This window comes from Pimephales promelas, chromosome 4 (genome assembly GCF_988280905.1).
Source record: "Pimephales promelas chromosome 4, fPimPro1.hap1.1, whole genome shotgun sequence".
Lineage (NCBI taxonomy): Eukaryota > Metazoa > Chordata > Actinopteri > Cypriniformes > Leuciscidae > Pimephales > Pimephales promelas.
This window is the reverse complement of record NC_142772.1, coordinates 46752946-46760370: the sequence shown is the minus strand read 5'-3', so window position 1 is coordinate 46760370 and position 7425 is coordinate 46752946.

Here is a 7425-nt window from a genome sequence, read left to right as displayed (position 1 = left end):
AAGTTCATTGAACTGGAAAAAGTGAGTTAATACAATGAAGGAGATTAATTTAACCATCAGAAACTCAAAATTATATGTTACCTGAACTTAATAAATTATTTAAGTTGATTTGACAAAAGAAAAAATGTTGTGATTACTACACTGTAAAAAAAATATTGTTGGTTTAACTTAAAAAAGTAAGTAACCTGGGTTGCCTTAAAATTTTAAGTTGATTGAACTGAAAAAAGTGAGTTAATACAATGAAGTAGATTAATTTAACCATTAGAAGTTAAAAATAATAAGTTATCTCAACTAAATAAATTATTATAAAGTTGATTTGACAAAAGAAAATATGTTGTGATAACAAATCTTGAAAATATTTTTTACAGTGATTATTTCAACTTATTTTTTTTTATAATTGTTTAACTGGTGAAAAACTACATTACCCATAATTCTGCGAAGAAATCTCCACCAATCAAAGAATGGATTTGGTAAATTGCACCAGTAGAACTCTTTAGCTAGTAAAGTGTCCATCTTATGCACACTTCAGAATCCCGCTGGAAGTATTAGGTCGAGTACTGTGAACTCTGACATACTACTTTTGTCACATACTGTTTTTTGCCCACTATATAGTAGGAAAGTATGCGATTTCGGATGCAGCCTATATGTGCGACAGGACTTTTACTGCAGTGAACTCAATTCCAGCTCTCTGAAAGCATATGTTAATGATTATGAGTCGGAGAATATGTGATAGTTTGTTCTCGGTGGACTTATAGAAAACTGCTTTGAAGACTTTGGAAGGTAAACACCATATTGTGAGATGTGTTAATTGGGGAGTTAATTGTCGTTAAGATGTCTAAATTAGTCATTAAGCCAAGCTGTTCCTCCTGCTGAGGTCTGGTTGGCCTCATGCCCACGACTCTCCCACAACTTCTGCTTCTCCATTATAGTCTTCTTAATGTTGAAGAACTTCTGCCTCTCTCAAACACACCCTGAGGAACATTTGATGGCTCAGATGTTGTTCTTTTAGCATTTAGCATTACACACACATTTCATTTAATTGCTGTGAAGTCATGGCGTTTTATAGTAGGCTAAATATTTCAAAATGTTTAAGGTAGCAGACGACACTGCTTTGACGACAATGTTTTTTAAAAGAAGTTTATTACCGTATGCTCACCAAAGCTGCATTTATTTGAAATCAAAAATACAGTAAAACAAGTGTACTGTGAACGATTATTGCAATTTAAAATAAACGTTTTCTACCTGAATATATTGTACAATGTAACTTATTCCTGTGATCAAAGCTGAATTTTCAGCATCATTACTCCAGTCTTCAGTTGGGCTGGGTAAAAATGTCTCTATCTCATTTTTACGAACCGATATCGATTCTTAAATCTCAAGAATCGATTAGTCGTCCTGTTTTCATTTGATGAATGAATGGAACATTGTAGCGAGCATCCCATCCAATAAAGCGCGATAATCTTTTCGATTTGTGACTATTGTTATAAAAATAAAGTCTTGAATTTCGAATTACGTCCATTTTCTTACGAAATTCAAAAAACATAAATACCAAATAGTCAAAATTAAACATGATTTAATGACTCGTAAATATAAGTACACATTGATGGCCTAAGACACGAAACGAGCGGTTTTTGTGAGAAAACGAACAGTATTTATATCGTTTTTACCTCGTGTAATCACAGTGACGTCCAAGTGATCTGAATGAGTTGTGCAATGTCCAACTGAACCGAACTGAATCAGTTCAATGTTACGCTGGAAGTGATCGCTTGCGTGTGACGTCACTCAATATTTACACTGAGATTTCGGAAGTTTTACCTTTTACTAAACATATTTAGATATACCGAAATCGTCTTCCATTGCGGTTTCCCGTATATCTAAATATGTTTAGTGAAAGGTAAAACTTCCAAAAAAGCGCCCGTGCCGTCAGATCATTTTGTCATGGCTATGATTACAAGAGGTAAAAACGATATAAATACTGTTTTTTTTCTCACACAAACCGCTCGTTTCGTGTTTTAGGCCATCAATGTGTACTTACATTTACGAGTCATTGAATCATGTTTAATTTGGACTTCTCTGTGCATGCTCTTTGAGGTGGACCCCCTTAGCCTCCAGTGTATGATTGATAGACAACAACGGTTTGACTGAAAAATGTCAAAATTGAAAATACTGCGGAAACAAAGACACCTACATCTTGGATGCCCTTGAGGTAAGCTAAAACATATCAAATATTAATTTCAAAGTGAACTAACCCTTTACCATGGTCTCGCTCAATCAGTGTTTCATCCGTGGAAAGACTTCAGTTAAACAGCTCGCAATGTCATGTTGTAACGTCACATTTACCTCAGAAAAACAATGTGACCATGATCTTAGTCGGTTAGTCAGCTAGAAACTCTATTAAGAGGAGAATTTTGCTAAATATATGCACCATATTCATTATAATTTTTAATGTTCGAATCGAATTGTGAAATTTGTGTCAATAATCCAAAGTCTAAAGTAGTCACATGATCCTTCAGAAATCATTCTAATTTGGTGATCGATTATTATTGGTGCTCATTCTGCTCAATTATTAATAATGGTTATTACTCGTAGTCTAGCCTATATATTTTTATTAAATATATAGGCTAGACTACGGGGTCTTTTGAGTGGTAGTTCAGCTCAGATCATTCTGAGTTATCTTAATAAAAACTGATAAAGTTATCAGTCTTAATTGTGAGATTAAAAAGTCGCAATTACTTTTTCTTTTTTTTTCTTTTTTTAATTCTGTGGTGGAAACAAGCTTCCATACAAATCACTATAGCTCTAAATATTACTAGCAAACAGCATAAACTCACACTCTGTGAACAGAAGAGAAGGGAGGGCCGGGGGTGTTTAAGGGGACGGGGCTTGTGTTATCAGTCCCTCACACTCCCTCCTACTCCAGCAGGGGGTATAATGATCCTCATGCACGTATAATCACGAGAGACTTCAGCAAGCATGCTTAAATACACCCTCTGCTATCATCATAGAGAGCAGGTAGAAGACCTGTAGGGTCAGCGGTCCTGTGATTACACTTTTATCCGCGCGCTCATCGTTTCTGGTAGAGAACGGCCCCAATCTCAAGCTTAATTGAGTTGAATGTTGTTATCGGAGTCGGGCTGCAGCATTGCTCTCTCTCTCTCTCTCTCTCTCTCTCTCTCTCTCTCTCTCTCTCTCTCTCTCTCTCTCTCTCTCTGTCTGTGTCTCAGAGGGAGGTGTGTTTTTTTCCCTCTCTCTCTCTCTTTCTTCAGGCAGGAGGCTGCTTTATATGGAAATAGGCTGCAGAACGAGAGCTCACACGGAGAAGAAAGCTCAAAGTACTCCGAATGTCACACTCATTTCTGTTCAAGTTCTTTTTCTCGTCTTGCAGTTTCTAAATAATGCGCTTAATGTTTGCGTCTTTGAATGAAAGAACAAAAATACGCAATAAGACCCTGGCTGTGTGTGGAGGGGAACGCTTACATACTACAAACTGAGGAACTGCAATGAGAAACAGTATGCGACAGAAAAACACCACTGCATCGCATGTTCATTTGGAGTTTTTTAGGCTATTTTGCACGCTTAAACTTTGTGTAAAAATAAAGTGCTGAATATCTGACGCTTTAGGCACCCTTTAGCGTCAGTTAGATGACGCCAATAGGATCGCGTGTACCCTACCCCCACCCCAGACCTAAACCTAACCGCGTCCTCTAACTGACGCTTTCCTTTAGCATCAGTTAGATGACGCCGTAGGATCGCGTCATGTAAGTGACGCTAAAGGGCGCCTAAAACGTCAAATATTGAAGCATGGTCAAAGGTGACGCCTTGGGGCGAGAATGCTTAGGAAGTTGTATGGGACAATCACCCTGGTTCCCTCGACAAAAAAGCCAATCTGCTTGTTAAATCGTGACATAATGAATACTTCACTTGACTCATTTCACTTGAGATTGGGAACAGCCGTTCATGAGCATGATTTATTCATATTACACGTTTAAGCTAAGCTCACAGTGTCTCTGTGCTCACGGTCATGTAGGCTAAGACATGTTACTGAGTTAACATATTTTGTTTTCTTCATGTCTGAAAATGTAGTCCCTACCGATAAATTATCCTTAAAATCTGAGGAAAATGAAAGGTGAATAGCACTGATGTCTGGTTGTAAGAATGGATAAAGTGTCTGACGTGTTTAAAACTCAAAAAAAAAATTTGTTTTGTTCACTTTTACATCCGCAAATAGCATAAACAACACAAGAATTCACACATCATCACATCACTAACCTGTAAAAAAAAAAAAATTATATAGGCCTATATATGTGAAATATATTTTAATTAAATACAGCTCAATATACATAAATAAAAATATATACAGCTCAAAAATCAAATAAATGCGCTCAATGCGCTCGTCCAGTTCATTCAATATGGGCCAAGCAGAGAAGCGACCAAACACCTCTACGTTTTCCCTATTTAAATACAGACACGACGTGTGTAACTCGGCCTAGGACGGTGACACAAATTAAACGTTGTGCTTTTGTGCTTTTCTAAGCGTGTAAAGTAGATAATTATAATGTATGGCGGAATACCACAGCAAGTGATTGGGAGCACGTCGACATATTTATGATATTTATCTATGGACTTGGCGCAGTAATATCATTCCGGAGAGTGAGAGGGGGGAGAGGACTTTTCACGAGTGATGATATTACTGCGCCGAGTCAAGCACTTGCTGTGGTATTCCGCCATACATTATAATTATCCACTTTACACGCTTAGAAAAACGCAACGTTTTATTTTGTGTCACCGTCCTAGGTCGATTTACACTGCTCGTGTAACTATTTTTAAATAGTTTGGTCGCTTCTCTGCTTAGCCCATATTGAATGAAGTGGGCTAGTTAGTCTCGCGCACCGGAGCGATTGAGTAACGTTACACGCACTGATATGACAGACAACTCGTCTTAGTTAACGGAATAACATAGTTTAATATGAAAACCGGTGGAGTATCCCTTTAAGCAGTGATATACCCTGACATGAGATGCGTTGCCAGATTTCCCCCTCGAACACACAGCTCGAGGTGTCAGCCAGCTGGCTCGTCTCTTCTGGCCTGTGGTCCGACAACCCCGGAGAACAGCGACGACACCGCATGAGAAGTGACTAACACTGTAGGATACTGTAATGAAGTGACGGTGGATGAATGTGTTGTTATGAGTGGCGTGGGTGGAGTGGAGGAGTGGGTTGAGTTTAGTGAGTGTTTTCACCTGATCACTGATGAATGGGAAGGTCCAGGAAGCAGTAATTATTGCAAATTTCAATGTCACCCGAGGGATTAAAGAGAGAGGTGAGCACAGTGACGGCGTGTCTGAGAAACGGGCTGTTGTTGCAAATGCCTACTGCACTCAAGGTTGGGGGGTGGGTGCCGTTCGCATGCTAATTAGGGCTGCCGGCGGTGAAGATAGTCTAGCGGGATAACCGATAGATAAGGCTGGGTATAGGAGTGCGTGGGCAGTGCGCGGCTTCTCAGCAAGGGGTGCTCCGTTCCCGCTATAGTTCGGAAACCTTCTGAGCGCTGGACTGGCGTCTGCTTTTCCCCCTTGCCAACCAGCGCCAAAGCCTAGACCCCGGGGGAGGGTCTTACATCCTGGGAGAGTTAAGTGTTGAATTTTAGAAGTATTATTGTGTGTGTGTGAGTGTGAGTGTGAGTGATTGGTTTTAAAGCTGGTAGTGTAATCATTTCATGACGGGGTGGGAGGGTTATGATGAACTAAATCTTTGTGTAGTAGTCGGAGGGCGTCTTAGGTTTGAAGTTCACGTGTATTTTGAACGTGTGCAGTGTCCTACGGGATTGACGTGTGTGTACTATAGCATGGCTTATTGATGACGGTGTTTTCTGTGGAGCATGATCTCTTGTGGTGTTATTCGCCCCTGACTTGCATACGTGTTTGGTAATTCAAGAGCCTGAACCACTCTGAAATGTTTGGTCACTACCTGAATTGTATAAAATAAAGATTATTTTCTGTAGCTCTGTGGTGCTGCTTACTTGTGTAGAGTGAATTACTCTAACTGTGACAATTTGACAACACTAGTCGAGGTTCATTACACTGGTGGCAGCGGTGGGAGTGTGCTTAATTTTTTTTTGGAATCTATAAAACCTAGACTTAGTTGTAGAATGTTACAGGGGGAGGATAATGCTAGCCCCGAAGAGGTGGACCGTGCAAGGGATGTGGGACCCTTAAGAGCTACTGCACGGCCAGTGTTTATGCCTGAGACATTTACGGGTGTAGGCAGGGAGTGGTCTGATTGGTCAGAGCAATTTGATCTAGCTGCTGATGTAAATAATTGGGATGAACCCTTAAAACTTAAATTTATGTCTCTTCTACTCTCTGGGCGTGCAAGAGATATTTATAGTGGTTTGCCCAGTGATGCTAAGGGAAATTACGCGTTGCTAAAAGCTGCTATGGCTAGATGTTTTGAGCCCTGTGACAGTAGTGACTGGAGTAGGGCTACATTTACAGCCCGCCGTCGTATGCATAATGAGACTGCAAGGGAATTCGGAAATGCCTTGAGGCGTCTTGCCACTAAAGCCTACCCCACAGCTGATAATTGTACTTGTGATATGTTGGCAAGAGATCAGTTTCTTACACATTTTGCAACTGGTGACTTCCGTATCAGCCTGCGTAGAGCAAAACCTAAAACCTTAGAAGACGCAATTGATCTGGCTTCTGAATTAGAGCTTCTTAGGAATATGGAGCAAACCCATCTGATGTCTGATGCAAAAGTAAGGGGAGTGGTGGAGAATAACTCCAAAAGTGATGAACAAATGCAAGTGATGTTAGGAATGGTGGAAGAATTAAGGCAGGAAGTAAAATCTCTTCGTACGACAGTGAGTAACATTCAACAGTCTATGGTAAACCCTACCCCCACTCAATTTTCCAGGGAACCGGCACGAGAGCCCAGGAACAGTGGTTCACAAGGGTCCGTAGATCGAGCCAGAGGGGTGGGGGGCGGTTGTTGGGAGTGTGGGTGTACAAGACACATAAAACGAGATTGCCCATATTTGCAGGGAAACTACAGGGGGCAGGCACTGTAGGCCCGCTGCCTGCCCCCCGGCGAATTGGTACAGATGTGGCCTTTGTAAGCAACCAGGGTGGCTCTGGATACATTGGAGCCAAAATAGGTGCGTTAGACTCCCTTCTTTTGGTAGATAGTGGGGCAACATTATCAGTCATACCAAAACAACTCTAGCTTGAAATCACTAAGGGGGGAACAGAACTGTCTGGACATCATGGTGATGTGTCTGCAGCTAATGGAGGGTTGATGGGGATTTTGGGAAAATGGCAAACCGTCTGCCAGTTTGATACATTGGCATTAATTGTGGAGTTTTTGGTAGCTGATGTGCCTTCCCAGGATATTCTTTTGGGTTTTGACTTTTTGAGTAAATATGGTG